Genomic DNA, 22,374 nt, shown 5'->3' on the forward strand with positions numbered 1-22,374 from the left:
CCTACTGTCTTTCATGATGTCACCAAATTAAACAAAATCGACATGGTCGTTTTTGGACCCCCTCCCCCGACCGTTTGCCCCATCCTCTATGTTGGAAATATTGTTCAATCATTCATTCTAGGATGCTGGAGTTTTGGCAGGAAGGGTCTCTATCCAGGGGGAGAGTGAGTCTCAGCCAAGAATTTATGACCTGTCGTAAATTCATAAAACTGCCGTAGGTTTTTCACATCTCTACCTAGCCGATCCACTGAAAGGGGCGAGCGTCATGACACAACCATCTCTGCAACACTCCACCAATCAGGCCCTTATGGTAGTGGGTAGACGGAGGCCACTCCTCAGTAAAAAGGCACATGACAGCCCAATTGGAGTTTGCAAAAAAGGCACCTAAAGACTCTCAGACCATGAGAAACAAGATTCTCTGGTCTGATGAAACCAAGATTGAACTATTTGGCCTGAATGCCAAGCGTCATATCTGGAGGAAACCTGGCACTATCCGTACATTGAAGCATGGTGCTGGCAGCATCATGCTGTGTGGTTGTTTTTCAGCGGCCTTGTCTGCGTTAGCATTGGACTTCTGTGTTGGGAAACAAAATGCAGCATCTCTAGCCACTCTCTTCCTATGAACCAGTTGCAATTAAATTACATTTTTTGAGACAGAAAACCTGCGGCTAAGGTGGATTCTAGGCTAACCTGGGCTGGCCCCTCTGTTCCAAGTTCATCAGGKACAGCCGGAGGCAGCTGTGGAGCCATTTTTGCGGCACTTGTGGAAGTGTCGTAGGTTAAGCACACAGAGCTTGCTGGAGCTAGGGAGCATCATCGCTATTGGGCTTGGAGGCAGCCTCAGTGGTTTGATGCTGCTGCTCATCACTCTCCTACTTTGTATGATGTTTATTTTACTAGGGAAGTCAGTTAAGAACAAATTCTTATTTTCAATGAAGGCCCCTGAACAAGGCAGTGTTCCGGGGCAGACTGACAGATTTTTACCTTGTCAGCTCGGGGATTCGATCTTGCAACCTTTCGGTTACTAGTCCAACACTCTAACCACTAGGCTACCTGCCACCCATAAGATGGCAAAGGAGCCAGGTAGATGTAAGATGGCGCCGGAGAAGAAGGCAGACGTTTTACGTACCCCCATTGTGTTTTTTGTTCGTTTATTTGCGTTGCTTGTAACTTATTTTTTTACTTAATTTGTATATAATGTTGCTATCGTCTCTTATGACCGAAAATAACTTCTCGACATCAGGACTGCGATTATTCACCACGGACTAGCAGAATCCTTTTTTTTCTTTCATGACTCTAACGAGCCCGACGCGAAGGATATACTGCTTCCTCGGGAACAGGCCTCGGTCCACGTGATCTGCGTGAAGAGGAGGTGGAGAAAGAGGGGCTGAAGGGCGGGCTGCCTTCTGAGAATTTGTAGGTGATCAAATAAACCCCCAATGTCCCTCCATTCCGCTAGCAAACGTGCAATCCTTGGAGAATAAAATTGACGAGTTATGCTGAGTATTAAACTACCAACGGGACATTAAAAACTGTAACATCTTATGCTTCACGGAGTCGTGGCTGAACAACGACAAAATCAACATACAGCTGGCTGGTTATATGATGTAGCGACAGGGTAGAAAAGCAGTGTCTGGTAAGGCAAGGGGCGCGGACTATGCATTTTTGTAAATAACAGCTGATGCACGATATCTAAGGAAGTCTCAAGCTATTGCTCACATGAGGTAGAGTATCTCATGATATGCTGTAGACCACACTACCTACCGAGAGAGTTTTCCTCTGTATTCTTCGTAGCTGTTTCCATACCACCACAGCCAGAGGCTGGCACTAACACAGCATTGAATGAGCTCTATTCTGCCATAAGCAAACAAGAAAACGCTCACCTAGAGGCGGCACTCCTTGTAGCCGGGGACATTAATGCAGGGAAACTGAAATCTGTTTGACCAAATTTCTATCAATATGTTAAATGTGCAACCAAAGGAAAAAGAACTCTGGACCACCTATACTACACACACAGAGACACATACAAAGCTCTCCCTCACCCTCCATTTGGCAAATCTGACCATAATTATATCCTCCTGATTCCTGCTTACAAGCAAAAATTAAAGCAGGAAGCGCCAGTGACTAGAACAATAAAAAAGTGGTCAGATGAAGAAAATGCTAAGCTACAGGACTGTTTTGCTAGCACAGACTGGAATATGTTACGGGATTCCTCAGATGGCACTGAGGAGCACACCACATCAGTCATTGGCTTCATCAATAAGTGCATCGATGACGTCGTAACCACAGTGACCGTACGTTCATACCCCAACCAGAAGCCATGAATTACAGGCAGCATCCGCACTGAGCTAAAGCTGCCGCTTTCAAGGAGCGGGACTCTAACCTGGAATCTTATAAGAAATCCCTCTATGCCCTCCGACGAACCATCAAACAGGCAAAGCATCAATACAGGACTAAGATCGAATCATACTACACAGGGTCTGATGCTCGTCGGATGTGGCAGGGCTTGCAAAATATTACAGACTACAAAGGGAAGCACAGCCGAGAGCTGCCCAGTTATACGAGCCTACCAGACTAGCTAAACTACTTCTATGCTCGCTTTGAGGCAAACAACACTGAAACATGCATGAGAGCACCAGCTGTTCCGGAAGACTGTGTGATCACGCTCTCAGCAGCGTGATCACACAGTGAGTTTTTCTTACAGCAGAGTAAGACCTTTAAACAGGTCAATGTTCAAAAGGCCGCAGGGCCAGACGGATTACCAGGACGTGTACTGCGAGCATGCGCTGACCAACTGGCAAGTGTCTTCACTGACATTTTCAATCTCTCCCTGTCCGAGTCTGTAATACCAACATGTTTTAAGCAGACCACCATAGTGCCTGTGCCCAAGAACACTAAGGTAACCTGCCTAAATGACTACCGACCGGTAGCACTCATGTCTGTAGTCATGAAGTGCTTTGAAAGGCTGGTCATGGCTCACATCAACACCATCATCCTAGAAACTCTAGACCCACTCCAATTTGCATACCGCCCCAACAGATCCACAGATGATGCAATCTCTATTACACTCCACACTGCCTTTTCCCACCTGGACAAAAGGAACACCTAGTATGTGAGAATGCTATTCATTGACTACAGCTCAGCGTTCAACACCATAGCGCCCTCAAAGCTCTTCAATAAGCTAATAACTGTGGGACTAAACACCTCCCTCTGCAACTGGATCCTGGACTTCTTGACGGGCCGCCCCCAGGTGGTAAGGGTAGTTAAAAACACATCTGCCACGCTGATCCTCAACACAGCSGCCCCTCAGGGCCTGTGCTCCCTGTTCACTCATGACTGCATGGCCAGGCACGACTCCAACACCATCATTAAATTTGCCGATGACACAGTGGTTGGCCTGATCACCGACAACGACGAGACAGCCTATAGGGAGGAGGTCAGAGACCTGGCCAACAACCTTTCCCTCAATGTGATCAAGACAAAGGAGATGATTGTGGACTACAGTAAAAAGAGGAGTGAGCACACCCCATTCTCATCGACGTGGCTGTAGAGGAGCAGGTTGAGAGCTTCAAGTTCCTTGGTGTCCACATCACCAACAAACTAACATGGTCCAAGCACACCAAGACAGTTGTAAAGAGGGCATGACAAAACCTATTCCCCCTCAGGAGACTGAAAAGATTTGGCATGGGTCCTCAGATCCTCAAAAGGTTCAACAGCTGCACCATCGAGAGCATCCTGACTGGTTGCATCACTGCCTGGTCTGGCAACTGCTCGGCCTCCGACCGCAAGGCACTACAGAGGGTAGTGCAAACGGCCCAGTACATCGCTGGGGCCAAGCTTCCTGACATCCAGGACCTCTATACCAGGTGGTGTCAGACGAAGGCCCTAAAAATTGTCAAAGACTCCAGCCACCCTAGTCATAGACTGGCGTCTCTGCTACCGCACGGCAAGTGGTACCTGCACGCCAAGTTTAGGTCCAAGAGGCTTCTAAACAGCTTTTACCCCCAACCATAAGACTACTGAACATCTAGTCAAATGGCTACCCAGACTATTTGCATTGCCACCCCCCTTCCCATCGCCCACTTTACACCACAGCTACTCTCTGTTGTCATCTATGCATAGTCACTTTAATAACTCTACCTACATGTACAAACTAATTCAACTAACTGGTACCCACCATCTATTTAGTCTCGCTATTGTTATTTTATTGCTGCTCTTTAATTAGTTGTTACTTTTATTTCTTATTCTTATCCGTATTTTTTTAAACTGCATTGTTTGTTAGGGACTCGTAAGTCAGCATTTCAATGTAAGGTCGACACCTGTTGTATTCGGCGCATGTGACTAATAACATTTTATTTTATTTCATTTCATTGATTGTTTGTGTACTTCGGCCAAGCCAATTTCTGATATCAATCATGGAAGACTAGCTGGTTCGAGCTAGCTAAATAGGCTAAGGCTAACATTAAAGCTTTTTACCGTTATAGCTAAGAGTGAAGAAGCTTCAATCGTACGCCCTTTTAAATCAAAATCAAATATTACAGGCGGAGGTGTATCACATTATTCACTACCACTGACATAAGAGATGAGAAGCATTTCCCCGCTTTTTACGGAAACCCAAAGGAGTCATACCTAGCCGCCCAGTGGCTATCCATAGCCCCCTGCTGCAACCTGGTCTCAGAGCATTTCCTTTTCTGTACGTAAATCCAAGACACTCCACGTAGTATTATACTCTACGTTACATTTTGTATTCATTTGAGAATGTCCATCATTTTCATTTTCSTATGGTATGTTACGAATCACAATTTGTATGATATGTCACGAATTTGCAAAATGTACAATATGTTAAGAATTTGCAAAGCATACAACACATTTTTGCCTTTACGCTGCAATATGTAACTTTTTGGGTGACCCGACCAAATTCACAGAGAAATGTTGAGTTATAGATCTGTCATTCAAATTGAAYCAAGTCTAAGAAGCAGTAGATCTGTACTAACCAGGCCCGAACCTTGATTTTTTTTTACCCCGTTCTCTCCCCGAATTAGGTCCCTTGGCTCATCTCTGCAACTCCTCAATGGGCTCAGGAGAGGGGAAGTTCGAGTCATGCGTCCTCTGAAACATGAACCGCCTGGCCACTTACTTCTTATCCTCTTAACATACTGCTCGCTTAAGCCGGATTTCAGCCGCGCCAATGTGTCGGAGGAAACACGGTTCGACTGACAACTGGGGTCAGCTTGCAGGCGCTTAGCCCTGTCACAAGGAGTCACTAGAGCACGATGAGCCAAGGAAAGACCCACCGGCCAAACCCTCCCCTACCCCGGACCAATTGTGCGCCGTCCTATGGGGTTCCCGGTCACGGCTCGAACCCCAGGCTGGGATCGAACCCCAGACTGTAGTGGGTAGTGGCACCTCAGCACTGCGGTGGAGGGCTTTTGACCACTGCATCACCCAGGACCCCCAAACAGCTGAAAATACAATATTTGGAGTTATGGAAAATTTATTTCACAGCGGTTTAGGTTGTACAATGATTCTCTATACAATTACTGCTCGTTTTGTCACATAAACTGAAATTAGGCGAACTATTAYAATTTTAGCAACCAGGAAATGGTGGAGTGATTCCTGTATATTGCACCTTGAAGTAACCTTCTGTCTTATGTAACCATACCAAACGTAACATATACTAATTTGTATCCCGGATTTACAGTTGACTATATTATATCTAGTCCAAGAGACCATTCTGTCTACACACACTGCAGGGGGCCCTGTCCATTGTGCTGACACAGTGGAGCGGAGCTAGATTTCTTTTAGTGCCAACCTGTCACTCAATCATTTTAACTTTTGTTGCTATTTTTACATATGGATGTAAAACTAAAACCGAGGTGGCTAAAGTTTGAACAGAGGGGGCTAAGCCCCCTTTAGCCCCCTCGTGGTGCCGGGTCTGTTTATATTCCACTTATCCTGGCTGATCAGTGAAATACAATCAGGGGTGCGGCACTGCTGCCAGACCCTAAGCACACCTGTGTGAATTGTTTGTTTGCTTATAGTCATATCGTTCAATTTTGTTTAATTTTGTCTAGATCTATGTGCGTCCGTAATCCTAATCGCTGTAATATGCGGAAAACATTATAATCACTAGCGGAGGTTGTATGGATTTACAGCTGTACATTTCGATGAAACATGGTGAAGCCCCAAAATTGACCTCCCTGGAATACTGTGTTTCAGACATAAGGAAGTAGATGGAGGCAAATGTTTTACTTTTAAACTCAGACAAAACAGATGCTAGTTCTAGGTCCCAAGAAACAAAGAGATCTTCTGTTAGATCTGACAATTAATATTAATGGTTGTACAGTCATCTCAAATAAAACTGTGAAGGACCTCCGCGTTACTCTGGACCCTCTCTTTTGACGAACATATCCGAAATATTTCATGGACAGCTTTTTTCCATCTTCGTAACAATGCAAAAATCAGAAACTTTCTGTCCAAAAATGATGCAGAAAAATGTATCCATGCTTTTGTCACTTCTAGATTAGACTACTGCAATGCTCTACTTTCCGGCTACCCGGATGAAGCACTAAATAAACTTCAGTTAGTGCTAAACATGGCTGCTAGAATCTTGACTATAACCCCAAAATGTTATCATATTACTCCAGTGCTAGCCTCTCTACACTGGCTTCCTGTTAAGGCTAGTGCTGATTTCAAGGTTTTATTGCTAACCTACAAAGCATTACATGAGCTTGCTCCTACCTATCTTTCCGATTTGGTCCTTCCATACATACCTACACATACGCTACGGTCACAAGACGCAGGCCTCCTTACTGTCCCTAGAATTTCTAAGCAAACAACTGGAGGCAGGGCTTTCTCCTATAGAGCTCAACTTTTATGGAATGGTCTGCCAATCCATGTGAGAGACATAGACTCGGTCTCGACCTTTAAGTCTTTATTGAAGACTCATCTCTTCAGTAGGTCATATGATTGAGTGTAGTCTAGCCCAGGGGTGTGAAGGTGAATGGAAAGGCACTGGAGCTGTCTCTGCCTGGCCGGTTCCCATCTCTCTACTGGGATACTCTGCCTCTAACCCTATTACGGGGGCTGACTCACTGGCTTACTGGTGCTCTTCCATGCCGTCCCTAGGAGGGGTGCGTCACTTCAGTGGGTTGAGTCACTGACGTGATCTTCCTGTCTGGGTTGGTGCCCCCCTTGGTTTGTGCTGTGGGGGAGATCTTCGTGGGATGTACTCGGCCTTGTCTCAGGGTAGTAGGTTGGTTGTTGAAGATATCCCTCTAGTGGTGTGTGGGCTGTGCTTTGACAAAGTGGGTGGGGTTATATCCTGCCTGTTTGAACATCTGGGGGTATCGTGGGACAGGGCCACAGTGTCTCCCGACCCCTCCTGTCTCAGCCTCCAGTATTTATGCTGCAATTGTTTTTATTTATTTTATTTTTATTTCACCTTTATTTAACCAGGTAGGCTAGTTGAGAACAAGTTCTCATTTAATACTGCGAACTGGCCAAGATAAAGCAAAGCAGTGCAACAAAAACAACAACACAGAGTTACACATGGAATAAACAAAACATACAGTCATTAACACATCATAAAAAAAGTCTATACACAGTGTGTGCAAATGAGGTAAGATAAGGGAGGTTAGGCAATAAATAGGCCATAGTCGTGAAAATAATTACAATTTAGCAATAAACGCTGGAGTGATAGAGACTGGAATGATAGATGTGCAGAAGCTGAATGTGCAAGTAGAGATACTAGGGTGCAAAGGAGAATTTTTATTTATTTATATATAAATAAATAACAGTATGGGGATGAGGTAGTTGGATGGGCTATTTACAGATGGGCTATGTACAGGTGCAGTGATCTGTGAGCTGCTCTGACAACTGGTGCTTAAACGTTGGTGAGGGAGATATGCGTCTCCAGCTTCAGTGATTTTTGCAATTTGTTCCAGTCATTGGCAGCAGAGAACTGTAAGGAAAGGCTGCCAAAGGAGAAATTGGCTTTGGGGGTGACCAGTGAAATATACCTGCTGGAGCGCGTGCTACGGGTGGGTGCTGCTATGGTGACCATGGAGCTGAGATAAGGCGGGGCTTTACCTAGCAAAGACTTATAGATGACCTGGAGCCAGTGGGTTTGGCGACGAATATGAAGCGAGGGGCAGCCAACGAGAGCATACAGGTCGCAGTGGTAGTTAGTATATGAGGCTTTAGTGACAAAACAGATAGCACTGTGATAGACTGCATCCAATTTGCTGAGTAGAGTGTTGGAGGCTATTTTGTGAATGACATCGCCGAAGTCAAGGATCGGTAGGATCATTTTTACGAGGGTATGTTTGGCATGAGTGAAGGATGCTTTGTTGCGAAATAGGAAGCCGATTCTAGATTTAATTTTTAATTGGAGATGCTTAATGAATTATCATTGATTTAGCTCAGTCTTACCAATCACTTAAATATATTTAATAATGATCTCTTATCTAGCTTCATGACTGGGCATTTTGTTTACTTTATGTTGTTCTGAAAAGAGATGGCTAGAAGGACCATGAGTCATATTAGATTGTTTAGAAATGCAAGAAATTAGCTTTAGATGCTGCCAAAAATGGGAGGTCCCCAGACCTCCCACCAAGTTATGTGCCCCCCACTTCTAAAACCAAAGTTGCGTCCCTGCATACAATACAACAGTGATGTGTAATCTGACAGCCGGAGAACAGACTAATAAAAGAACAGAGGAAGACACCATGGTAATTCCATATACATGTAATTAGATTGTTGTATCGTATGAGTGGTGTATGGTTACACATACAGTACATAGCCAGTGTACATTTTTCACAAATCATTGCAAAGTATTGTTGGCCTATTGTCTTGCAATTGTGTAGTAACAGAAAGCAATTTCACACGTAATATAGACACATATCAGAATGTATGATACTTACGACACTGTGTTACAACAGGACTACTTTCTGTTGTTAAATAAAACAAATCCAACAAAACTGGTTGGCTCAACTACCTGAAACCAAAAGCTACTTGTATCAAATTATGATTAGACTGTGCTATAGTCTGCTAAACTCTTTTAACATACTGTAGGTAAACACTATCAACCAGATCTAAAGGAGATCTGAGAACTGAGGAGCTAATAATAGACACTTTCTGCTGTTCAGCTTCTGTTCCATATTACACATCTTCCTGCTCAGACCACATCTAGACAGGCTTGTCTTATAATTTAAAGGATTAATAACCAGTGAGGATTATTTATAGAATAACATAAATCAGTCATATCACTGGTGTATTTTAAATATAACTGAAAAGGTCAACTGGACTACCTCAGATACTATTGAATGTGAGACACCATCACTGGTCTACTCAGGGCTGGCCCTAGCTTTTTGGGGGCCCTACGTGAGATTTGCTTTTGGGGCCCCACACCTCGTGGGTAAAACATTTTAGTAGTCTCCTCTTGACGGCGGTGAGAAAATGTTAAGGTTTAAAGTTTACAAATTAAAGTTGGTAACCTGCAATTCTACGCATTGTGCCATGGGGTGTAAAGAAAATGTTGTGGTTTTAAAGCTAATTTCATGTAATTCTACTCATTGTGCTATGAGTTGGACAGAACAATTTGCAGTTTAAAATCACATTTCCTACAATTTTACACATTTTCTTATGGTCATATGGTATCTGAGTGAGAGTGACTAACAAAATCATTGGGGGCCCTCTGGAGGTCAGGACACCTGGGCACATGCCCTGTATGTCTGGTCAGTAATTGGGCTAGGATTACTACAAGGTGTAGATACTGTAACTGGCTAGACTAAACATTAGCTGACATGGGCACATTGAGTGACTGTCAGTAACTGACATTACAAGAGAAAAACTGCTGCACTACCAAATGTAGGAATGTATTCTTTTATACTTTCTTTTGCTTTGGGCGCCCTAGCGGTTGGGGGCCATAAGGGGCATTGTCACTTATGCCCAGGGCCGGCAAATCTTTGGAACTGTTGTAGAATGTTAGAAACTCTGAATACACCCCAGATCTACTGGAATGAACTGACAGACTTGTGAGTAACTGCTGCCCTCTTCTGGTCTATTCACAGATGTCAAGTACCATAACAAACCTAGTTCCTCATACATCAAATCAAATTGTATTTGTCATATACACGTGTTTAGCAGATGTTATTGCGGGTGTAGCGAAATGCTTGTATTTCTAGCTCCAACAGTACAGTAATATCTAACAAGTAATATCTAACAATTTCACAACAATACACACAATACACACAAATCTAAAGTAAAGAAATMGAATAATAAAGAATAAAGACTATATAAATATTTGGGCGAGCAATGTCAGAGCAGCATAGACTAAGATACAGTAGAATAGGAAAGAATACAGTATATACATATGAGATGAGTATGTAAACATTATTAAAGTGACTAGTGTTCCATTATTAAAGTGGCCAGCGATGATTTCAAGTCTATACAGGGCAGCAGCCTCTAATGTGCTAGGGATGGCTATTTAACAGTCTGATGGCCTTGAGATAGAAGCTGTTTTTCAGTCTCTCGGTCCCAGCTTTGACAGGACAACGACCCTAAGCACACAGCCAAGACAACACATGAGTGGCTTCGGGACAAGTCTCTGAATGTCCTTGAGTGGCCCAGCCAGAGCCCGGACTTGAAAAAAATCGAACATCTCTGGAGAGACCTGAAAATAGCTGTGCAGCAACGCTCCCCATCCAACCTCACAGAGCTTGAGAGGATCTGCAGAGAAGAATGGTAAAAACTCTCCAAATACAGGTGTGCCAAGCTTGTAGCATAATACCCAAGAAGACTTGAGCCTGTAATCGCTGCCAAAGGTGCTTCAACAAAGTACTGAGTAAAGGGTCTGAATACTAATGTAAATGTGATATAAGTTTATTATTTTTAATACATTTGCAAAAATTGTGGAAAAAGGGAAGGGGTCTGAATACTTTTCGAATGCACTGTACCTACTGTATAGACTTTGGGGAAGTAGATAAAAGGCCTCATTGCCAAAATCCGGAAGTATACCTTTAATGGCAGAGAAAACTGAGGATGGATCAACAACATTGTAGTTACTCCACAATACTAACCAAAATAACAGAGTGAAAAGAAGGAAGCCTGTAGAGAATACAAATATTCCAAAACATGCATCCTGTTTGCAATAAGGCACTAAAATAAAACTGGAAAAAATGTGGCAAAAAAATTTATACAAAGAGTTATGTTTGGGGCAAATCCAACACAACACATCACTGAGTACTACTCTTATATTATTGTATTTTCAATCATGGTGGTGGCTGCATCATGTTATGGGTATGCTTGTCATCAGAAAACAATCTAGGGAGTAAAAAGAAACAGAATAGGGCTAAGCACAGGCAAAATCCTAGAGGAAAACCTGCTTCAGTGACAGATCTTGAATAGTTTTTACAAGAATAATGTGCTAATATTGTACAATCCAGGTATGCAAAGCCCTTAGAGGCTTACCCAGAAAGACTCACAGCTGTAATCGCTGCCGAATGTGATTCTAACATGTATTCACTCAGGGGCGTTAATAATGATCTAAATGAGATATTTCTGTATTTCATTTTCAAATAAATTTGCTACAATTTCTAAAAACATGTTTTCACTTTGTTATTATGGGGTTACTGTGTGTAGATGGGTGAGACAAACATCAGTTTAATCCATTTTGAATTTAGGCTGTAACACAACAAAATATGGAATAAGTCAAGGGGTATGAATACTTTCTGAAGGCATTGTAAGTATCATGATAATATTGTATCGTGAGGTCCCTGGCAATTCCCAGAGCTATACTGTACAGTACAGAACAGTAGAGTAAAGAATAGTATAGTACAGAATCCTAGTAGCAAAGAAGTAAAGAAAAGTACAGTACTTACTATACACAGTACATTCACCAGTGTTATATTCACTGTGACAAAAGTGATTGACTCCCATAGAGTTGTTTTAGCAGCTGGCAGTGCCAAATGACTCCTAGCGTCAGTGCTGATAACTGGTGTTAATTGCTAAGGTATTGTAATGACCTGACTAGATCATAAAGGAATAATTGTCCAGACAGAGGATTGAGTTTACGAATTGACGGTTTATTAACCCAACTTTACACAAGCTACTGTTTGGCCGTAGCCCACGCCAAATATATGAAAGATACCCCACAAGCCAACCGTGACCTTCTCTTGTGAAGCCCAGACGTAAGAGAAAGAACAATGGCTAAACCTGGTCTTAACTTCCAATGCTCCATCCCCCTGCCAAACCCCCCTCCACGCCACTCCGCCAACCACCAGGATGCCCGGCATCAGAACATTCCAGGCATTCCCGTGATTGGCAGATAGCAGGTTGATTGGCATGTCGGACCCCGCGAACACTGGTAAGTACAACACAACCCACTAATAGCCTAACACATAACACACCGCTGTCTGTGCGGGTCGCTACATAGCCCCCCCACAACAAAGTCCCTCGTCACCGATGGAACAAACAAAGTCTCTGAAACGACCCGGAGGTCTCCTTTGCCTGCGTGGCCGTGATGGTCGCGGAGTGTCCAGATGTGAAACAGGGGGCTCCATCCGTGGCAGGGGGCTGCCCCTCTGGGACCCCAGTGGATGAAGGAAGGGATATGGGGGACAAGGAAGCGGGAACGGGGAATAGAGTCCGTGGCTCCGGGGAACCACGCAGTGACACAGGGAGGGAAACAGGGGGAGTGGGCTGTCTGGAGCCTTGTCTGCGGCACCTGGGGGTGGGTGCCTGGAGAATGTCATTGCCAGAGAGGGGAATTGTGGGGGTCACTGGGGTTTGGGGAGCAGAGGCCCCTCTGTATGGGGCTAACCTGTCCCGGTGCAGTGCCACCTTTCTCCCCCTGGGAGGAAGCTCCACCCGGTATACAACCTCCCCTACCCTCTCCAGGACGCTGCAGGGTCCCACCCAGTGACTGTCCAACTTGGGGCATCTGCCTTTTTTCCTTAGGGGGCTGTAGACCCAGACCAGCTCCCCAGCCACAAAGTGCCTTCTCCGGGTGTGCACGTCATAGTTKCTTTTCTGCCTAACACCTGCATTCACCAGCTGCTCTCTGGCGAAGGTGTGGGCTGTCTCCAGGTGGTCCTGGAGTCTCCGGGCATACTCCGGCCCCGGGGGAACATGAGGGCTATCCAGGGGCCGACCAAACGCCATCTCCGCAGGGGTGCGGATCTCTCTCCCCAGCATGAGGAAGGCAGGCGTGCAGGAGGTGGAGTCTTGGACAGCGGAGCGGCATGCCATGAGGACCATAGGCAGGTGCTTGTCCCAGTCACGCTGGTGTTTGGCAGAGACGATGGCCAGCTGCTGTCCAAGCGTTTTGTTGAAGCGCTCCACAAGGCCATCACTTTGAGGATGGAGAGGTGTAGTGCGGGTCTTGTGCATACCCAGTCTCTCACACATGGTGGCGAACACACGGGACTCAAAGTTTCTGCCCTGGTCGCTGTGGATGGACTCCGCAGCTCCAAACCTGCTGAACATCCCCGCTGTCAGGGCGTCGACGATGGTCTCTGCCTCCTGGTCAGGCAGAGCATAGGCCTCGGGCCATTTTGTGAAATAGTACATGGCCGTGAGCACCCAGCGGTTTCCACTGTCTGTGGTGGGGAACGGCCCAACTACATCCACTCCCACCCTCTCCATGGGAGCCCCCACTGGGAACTGTTGGAGCTGAGCATGAGAGCGGCCTGGGGGGCCCTTTCTCGCTGTTGAGTTGTCACAGCGGCGGCAAAAGTCCTCCACATCCCTTGTGCTGCCCCCAGTAAAAGCCCTGACGGAGGCGGCGCAGTGTTTTTGTGACCCCAAAGTGTCCAGTCCCCACCCCGCCATGAGTACTCTGGAGCACAGCCTCCCGCAATGCTTTTGGGACCACCACCTGCCACCTCTCCTCTCCCGTAGCTGACTCCTTCCGTAGCACGCCATCAGCCAGCCGCAGTCTCTCAAACTTTGACCACAACCCTTTGGTCGCGAGTGAGAGCGCTGTCACCTCTTCCCATGGTGGCCTCACCTGCGCCTCTACCCACTGTAGCACTGGCTGTAGGTCTGTGTCCCGTCCCTGCTGCTGCTCCTATACAGCCACGTCGACAGTCTGCAGCTCACAGCAGACAGGCCAGCTCGCCCAACACACTGTGGCACAGACCCCCTCCTCTGCACACAGTTCTCTCTCCCGTCCCTCTCGCCGCTCACAGTGGCGGTAGCCGCCTGAAGTACAGGGCCGACGGGACATGGCGTCGGCGTTGGAGTGGGGTGTTGAAGGACTCCTCACACTCCACTGTCCAAGTGAAAGCCTTGTCCTTCGGCAGCAGGCGGTTCAGGGGAGCAGCGACGCTTGAGAAGCCCCGTACAAACCTCCTGTAGTACGAGGCCAGGTCCAGGAAGCTCTTCAGCCGACGCTGGTCCGTGGGGGTGGGCCAGTCTTGGACAGCCCCCACCTTGTCCTCCATGGTGCTGATCCCCTCCTTCCCCACTCGGTGGCCCAAGAAGGACACCTCTCTCCTCGTGAAGTGGCACTTCTCGGGGTGGAGCTTCAGACCTGCGGCAGCCACCCGCTCCAGCACACGCCATAGCGCCACCAGGGCTGACTGGAAGGAGCTGCCATGGGCCAGGATGTCATCGGGGGATGCCATTCAGCACCCTGTCCATCAAACGCTCAAAAGTAGCTGGAGCGTTGCACAGGCTGAAGCATAGGACCTTGAACTGCCAGTGTCCTCTGTTAGTGGAGAACGCAGTTTTGTCTCTGGCCTCTGGGGAGAGGGGCACCTGCCAGTAGCCACTGCGGAGGTCTAGTGAGGAGAACCAGGAGGACCCCCTAACCAGGTCCAGCGACTCATTGATACGTGGTATGGGGTATGAGTCTTTCCTGGTTACCTCATTCAGCCGCCTGTAGTCCGCACAGAACCTCAGCTTGTCCCCCTTCTTCGGAACCATGACGACTGGCGCCGCCCAGGGGCTGTCTGAGGCCTCGATGAAGTCTGCCCGCTGCATCTCCAACACAGCCTTGTCTGCCGCCTTCTTGCGTGCCAGCGGGATACGGCGGGGACGCATCTTGCTGGGGTCGAGCATCACCTGTGTCGATCTCATGCTCGCACCAGATTAGTCTGACCCACCTCTTCCTCACTCAGCGCAAAGCTGTCTCTGAATTCAAACACCAACTGCCACAACCGTTCCTGCTGCTCGGGGTCAAGACCAACACAGTTCCTCCCCCATATCTCCCTCACTGCAGACAGTGTCCTCCTCTCCCATCTGGGGTAGCTGGGCTGGGGGGGGGGGGGGGCCCGGGCTCACAGAGGGCTGTGTCGTGGAGGTAGCTGGGGGAATATAACACACAGCCGTAGGTGACAGGGGGCTGGGGAAAAGCCCACACAGATGTGGGGAGGGGGGGCAGCCATGAGTCTCTGCTGCTTTAACTGTTGGAGTAAAGGGTTTGTTGGGTTGAGTGAATGTGACATTAGGGAGGGCCATGGTGACTGCCGGCCCTCCCTGGAAGCTCAGTGTGCCCCCATTTAGGTCTATACAAGGGTCCTGCACAGCCGCCACCCACACAGGATGACGCACAGACCTGCCCCCTACTGTCAGAGTCATATTCCCTTCCCTTCATGGGTGCCAGCTCACCTGTGACTGTGCGGAGCTGCACAGTTGTAGGCTCACACTGAGTCCAACCTGGCACAATATCTGGCCTCACCAGGGTTACTGTGGACCCAGTGTCCACCAGGGCAGAGCAGGCACCCTCTCCACAGTGACAGGGACATGACAAAAGTCCCCAACACAGGTCCGGCCCACCACAACAACAGGCTCCATCCGCTTGCCCTCGTCTGCTTCTGGGGGAAGTGGAGCCTTGCTTCCCCGTCGTGCCCGTGAGCTCCTCCTGAAGAAGGTAGTTGGGACAGAAAGCCAGGGGTCCGCACTACCCGGTCTATGCGGACCCGAGCCGTTTCCCTGAGCTCTGGGGGACATGGGGCAATCCCGGCGCAGATGGCCTGGCTGGCCACAACCCCAGCAGACCCCGGGACCAAAGTGTGTGTTTCGTGCCGCCTGTAGCGACACAGCACGAATGAGTTCTGTCATTTCAGCCACCCATGCAGGCTTTTCCGGCTCCGGGCTGCTCTGCCCCCCAGCTCGCACAGAGGGTCTGTCTCCCTGCACCCCCACCAAAGCCCCCAGCTGAAGCCCCAGCCAACACCAGCTCCCTCTCCAAAGCCATCTCCAAGCCTATCTGCAATGACTCAGGATGAGCCAGCTGGGTCTGTATGCGCAGCTCCGTAGGAGAGAGCGCCTGTATGAACTGGTCCCGTGCTATCTCGCTTTGCAAAGAGGGGGGCATGTGAGCATATGCCTGCCGAGAGAGGCTCTGAATGTCATTAGCTAGCACCCGTAGAGGCTCTKCAGGCTGCCTGCGTCTATTACTCAGTTCGGAGCGCAGTAGCCCGGGCTGTACACACTGTCCATAGCGCCTCCTCAGTGCTCCCACTCAAGCACCATAATCACGTCTGTACTTGGGGCTAATCAATATCAAACAGGCCAGAGCTTCATCCGTGAGGCATAAAGCCAACTGCAGTGCCCTATCTTCATTCGGCCACCCCCTAAAATGAGCTAACAGTTCAAACTGAGCATGAAAAGCTTCCCAATCCGCCTTACTGGAATACTTCAGGGTCTTAACAGATACAGACGCAGCCGGGAACTGGGCGCCGCCATGTTTGTTTACATCCTGAGCCCCAGATTCCTCGTCCCGCCGCGACGTCACCCCTTCGGTCCGCCCACCAGAATCCGTGCGAAGCACAGTCGACGAAGGACTCATGCCCGCTTCAGCCGCCATCACTCTAACGTCCTCCCTCAAGCGGCCTCTGGGCTCCGATGCCCTGGCGATCTCCTCAGCCAGCTCCTCCGACGTCCATGCACACGCACACACACGCACCTCCTTGGCCATAATCGTCCATAATGACCTCCACCTTCACTTTCGGATTCCCTCGAAGCATTTTCAACCCCGTTCTCACCTATGGTAGCTAGCCACAGAAGTCAGCTAGCTAGCTTGCTAACTTTTATCAACGTTTTTACTTCTGACACCAATGTAATGACCTGACTAGATCATAAAGGAACAATTGTCCAGACAGAGGVTTGAGTTTACGAATTGACGGTTTATTAACCCAACTTTACACCAGGATGCCCGGCATCAGAACATTCCAGGCATTCCCGTGATTGGCAGATAGCTGGTTGATTGGCATGTCGGACCCCGCGAACACTGGTAAGTACAACACAACCAACTAATAGCCTAACACACTGCGGGTCGCTACAGTATACAGTTTTACTCTATTAGTATAGACATTTACTCAGTAAGTGTAAACAGCATCACAACTACGCCCATAAGTTCAGTTTCTGCATTCAAATTTCCTTTGTTGGATCAACAAAATCCTAATTTGTTCCACGACAAGTGAGTTTTAAACAATTATTTCACTGATATTATTTAGCTATTTTATTTTAAATACTTGATACTTGGTTGTCAGACTGCCGTGTAACATAAAAAGTAACAGTTTTGATTGTGTGTGTGCAGCTAATGTTAGAGTTACTTGCGTTTCACTTTATGCACGTCTTCGCTAGATAGCTAGCATGCTAGCTAACGAGCTCGCCCCTGTCCTGTGCAGTTAGTCTGCTCCACGTGGTGGTTCCATGGGCGCGTGTCTCATTTCAGCACCAGGCTTTTTTAGCCTCATGCTAGTTTGTTCTCTTTATTTCAGCTGCTTACTATATATTGAGGACTAATCTGATTTAAGGTGAGTTGTTTATTTAGCCAAATTATAATTGCATTTTCGACTTGTGGGTGATGTTTATAGATAAATATTGTGGCCATTGAATCGCCAAATAGCTAARTGCGTTTTCCACTCACTTTATCACCAGTTCATTTTGGCGGTCTTGTAAGACTGCTCCTAGAACTTGACAACATAATATAGTGACTAGCTGGAATTACGAGTGTATTTTACTGGACTAATTAGGCCGTGTCCACATTTCGGGACAGTGAATGTGAGTTGAATAGTCTTTTTGCTTTAGTTGGGACCTGCTTCAAGTAATATCAGACAAGTTCTGGTCATGATCCAATATTTTCAGAATATACTTTTAAATTAGCATTGCTAAGTAAAGGAGTATTGGTGAAAACGTTTACAGTCATCCTGATATAATGTGTCATGATTGAAATACAAATGTAATGCTTTTTCATCCATTTTGGCCTTATCTCGTACCATTAACCGCTTTCAGACCCAGTCATGTTGATCAGGGTGAAATTCAATGGTGAACAAAAATATGTCAAGGTCATTGACCTGACACGTGAAAACCTTTTGATTGGAGGTAAACTTTTAATTTGTGAATGGAAATAAATGTATTGTGTTCATACATTTACAAGTTAGTCTGAMTACTCTTACCATTACGATTGCAATTCTAATTGGAGGTTGTTTTAATGTTTGTCACAGCTTTCCTGAAATTTGAGATCCCATTAGTTTATCAGAGGCAAAGCTGTATGATGGGTCTGGAACTAAAGTTGATGGGGGGGGGTTGAGGAGGTGGTGACACGGACAGATCTTGGTGTTTGATGCTAAAGGTATGTGCTGGTTTTCAAGTCTTGACTACTTATAACCATATATTTGACATGCCTGTTTTGTCATTGTGTATTTCAGAATCTTCCCTGATGAGTCCTGTCTCTGCCAGTTCTGTGATGGGTGGTTCAGACCATGAGTCGGATGATACAATCATTTTGATTGATGGAAGCTCCTCACGACTGCATCAAAGATCTGATGAGGAAGCAAAAAATGTACGTTTGTCACCGGCAACAACGTCGCCTATGGTCACAAACTCACCATCGCTGGACCAGACAGGACTGGCAAAAAGTGCTCTTCACTGACGAGTCGCGGTTATGTCTCACCAGGGGTGATGGTCGGATTCGCAATTATCGTCGAAGGAATGAGCATTACACCGAGGCCTGTACTCTGGAGCGGGATCGATTTGGAGGTGGAGGGTCCGTCATGGTCTGGGGCGGTGTGTCACAACATCATCGGACTGAGCTTGTTGTCATTGCAGGCAATCTCAACGCTGTGTGTTACAGGGAAGACATCCTCCTCCCTCATGTGGTACCCTTCCTGCAGGCTCATCCTGACATGACCCTCCAACATGACAATGCCACAAGCCATACTGCTCGTTCTGTGTGTAATTTCCTGCAAGACAGGAATGTCAGTGTTCTGCCATGGCCAGCGAAGAGTCTGGATCTCAATCCCATTGAGCACGTCTGGGACCTGTTGGTTCGGAGGGTGAGGGCTAGGGACATTCCCCCCAGAAATGTCCGGGAACTTGCAGGTGCCTTGGTGGAAGAGTGGGGTAACATCTCACAGCAAGAACTGCCAAATCTGAAAAAATAAACGCAGTTGACAGTGAGAGGATGTTTCTTTTTTTGCTGAGTTTACTTTGAGAAATTTTACCCCAAAGTTTAATTCAATTTTGGTAAATATTCCCTTATGTGCACTCTTCCATATCAGGACGCATCGATTTGATTCCATTCTTAAGCCAATTGTAAGTGATTTGAAAGTGCTTGAGACTGAGGGTATTGAAGTTCCCTTCTTCAGTGGTCGTATACATAGCAGTATTGTCCAAGTAACTGTAGATAATCTTGGTAAACATTGCCTGTTTGGTTTTGTGGAATCATTTAGTGCTTGTCATTGTTGCCGTTTTTGCCTCACTGAGAAAGTGGATTTTCAAACTGTGTTCTCTGCGGATGACCCAAGAGTGACTTTACGAACAAAACACATGTACTCAGACCATTGTCAAACTCAACACTACCTCATATGTATGGTGTGAAGCATGCTTGCTTATTTAACTCTGCAGTACTTCAATACTACAGACATTTTTTTCTATTGATAAAATGCATGACATTTTAGAAGGAGTTGCACAATTTGAGGTAAAACTTGTGTTACAGTATATACAAGCGAACTTTGTGACTGCTAAAGATGTGTACGGTAGAGTTCATTCATTTAACTATAGCTACACAGAGAGGAGGAATCGTCCAGCTGCACTCAAATTGGATGATGGGAGCAATGATTTGGGTCTAAATGCTATTTAGTCTTGGTGTCTTCTCCATAATATCTGGTACAGAAAGATGATAAATACTGGCAGCTGCTTCTGTTACTAATAAAAATTGTAAATATTGTGTTTTCTCCTATACTAACAGAGGGCATAACTATCTATCTGAAGCACTTATTTGTTGAACATCATATGCTTTAAGTATTTGTTTCCTGATAGAAATCTGTTACCGAAACACCACTTCATGATACATTATTGTTGTTGTATAAGGAATATTTTGCCCATTCTCACTTGTGGTGTATGCACTACGAGGCAAAACATAATTTAAAAAGCAACTGAAGAGTTTTAAGAATGTCACTATGACCTTAGCCAAGAAACACAAATTACATGGCATATAATTGGGAAACGTTCAGCCAGGATAGACTAGCTATAGGTCCAGGATTTTTTTGACTACATTGTCCCCTACTGTCACTTGATAACAGTTTAAGCCAGGGCTGATACTTATGGTTAGGTTGTGAGAAACATGTTTTTAGTGTAAATGTCAGCATTTTCCAACAAACATATTGATTTGCTCATGTCATATGGAGCAAGGGGTTCTTTTGACTACATTCTACTGTCGCTTGTACTGTGATGTCCAACTTGTGAAACATAGACGTCTATGATTGGTTCAGATTTGGTCTGGACCAACCAAATTTGGTCTTGTTTGGGGGCAGAGCTCATTAGAATAATAGCCAGTGTGTAGAATAATACCCAAATAGGCAAAATAAGGATATATCAGGATACATCACCATGAAGAGAATTATAATTTGTAATTTCAGTATAGTACAGATCAGGGACACATGATGTAATCTCAATAGCATATTTCGTTACCGGATATAAATCCACTTGACCTATTGTAGTTCAATAACCAATAGACATTTTTGTAAAATCTGTTCAAAAACAAATAGACATTTTTCTAAAAACTCACGAGTGATATCATAGCTGATGCCCCATTCTTTCTGCATAAATCATTTCATCTTAATTCGGAGCAGATATTTAACATAGTTTTTGGAAAACGTGGTCACATAAGAAACTGAGATTTTACTATAATTCTGTTACCAAACTTTGCATCTGCACAGTTCTTCCAGTTTTTGTGAAATGTTCTGTGTAAATTGTTCAAAGTAGTTATTGTGCATAGACTTTGAAATCAATATGTTTTGTTTGGCATACATTTTAAGTGAAAAATCTGAGTCTAATCGTCATTCCATTATCGTGGTATTACCATAGACCATCTTAATGGCCATGAAAAATGTCAGTGTTTACCGACATTAAACCCCTGCAAAGTATAGCAGTTTCATATTTGAAATATGCTGACTGGTCTTGATTTCAGAATCACATGAATCTGCACCCAGGTAGCCTAGTGGTTAGAGCATTGGGCCAGTAACTGAAAGGTTGCTGGATCAAATCCCTGAGCTGACAAGGTAAAAATCTGTTCTGCCCCTGAGCAAGGCAGTTATCCCACTGTTCCCTGGGTGCCAAAGACGTGGATGTCGATTAAGGCAGCCCCCCCGCACCTCTGATTCAGAGGGGTTGGGTTAAATGTGAAGACACATTTCAGTTGAAGGCATTCAGTTGTGTTTTGTGTTTCTATGAGGAGCACAATCAACAATAAAAATATAATACAATTTTTTTTTCACATAGCCAAAGCCCCAAAAATGCACAAATGATCAATTTCAGATGGAGGTCTTGCATTTGTAAGCTAAAAACCCGCTTTACAGGCATATTTGGAGCTGTATTACAGTCAGTTGGATTGCAATGCAGTTTCCCTCCCACACATGATCAATCTCAAAAGTAAGATAAAACCTGTAAACACAAAAACCAAGGGGAAGAATTGAAAGTTGTTTCTGCTGTAAAGGCCCATATCAAACTTGTTTGCAACATATGTAACAAAGCCTGATTAACCCCAAAACTTTAAATGTGTGAAGGGATAAACTGATAACAGAGCCTAAAATCATTCTCAACTCCACAACATGGCCATAACCCAACTCTCCATTCCTTGCCCCCTCTCCTTCCAGGTAACTGATCAGTGAATGGACTGAATACCCCCCACACATACACCATAAAGTACTGAGTAAAAGGTCTGAATACTTATGTAAATGTGATATTTCAGTTCTCTATTTTTTATAAATTTGCTAAAATAAACCGTTTTTGTTTTGTCATTATGGGGTATTGTGTGTCGATTGATGAGGGGGGAAAAACGATTTAATCAATTTTAGAATAAAGTTGTAACGTAAGAAAATGTCAAGGTGTCTGAATACTTTCCAAATTCACTGTGCATCA

The 22,374-nt window shown here is 45.7% G+C and overlaps 2 long non-coding RNA genes across 5 annotated transcripts in view; one reads left to right on the plus strand and one right to left on the minus strand.

Annotated features, from left to right (window-relative positions):
* LOC139023062 (uncharacterized) overlaps positions 1–22,374 on the minus strand; it is an 870,035-nt gene that overhangs the window by 59,215 nt on the left and 788,446 nt on the right. The gene's annotated exons all lie outside the window — the stretch shown is intronic.
* Positions 16,749–22,339, plus strand: LOC111952833 (uncharacterized). Of its 4 annotated transcripts, none has more exons than XR_011474201.1 (5): positions 16,749–17,242; positions 17,733–17,768; positions 18,247–18,336; positions 18,459–18,586; positions 18,663–22,339. It is a non-coding gene; the product is annotated as an uncharacterized lncRNA (long non-coding RNA). The 4 variants fall into 4 exon arrangements; XR_002875777.2 differs by lacking the exon at positions 16,749–17,242 and adding an exon at positions 17,264–17,428; XR_011474199.1 differs by lacking the exon at positions 18,247–18,336 and having other exon boundaries at positions 16,754–17,242.

The sequence above is a fragment of the Salvelinus sp. IW2-2015 genome, linkage group LG26, assembly GCF_002910315.2.
Source record: "Salvelinus sp. IW2-2015 linkage group LG26, ASM291031v2, whole genome shotgun sequence".
In the NCBI taxonomy this organism is placed as follows: domain Eukaryota; kingdom Metazoa; phylum Chordata; class Actinopteri; order Salmoniformes; family Salmonidae; genus Salvelinus; species Salvelinus sp. IW2-2015.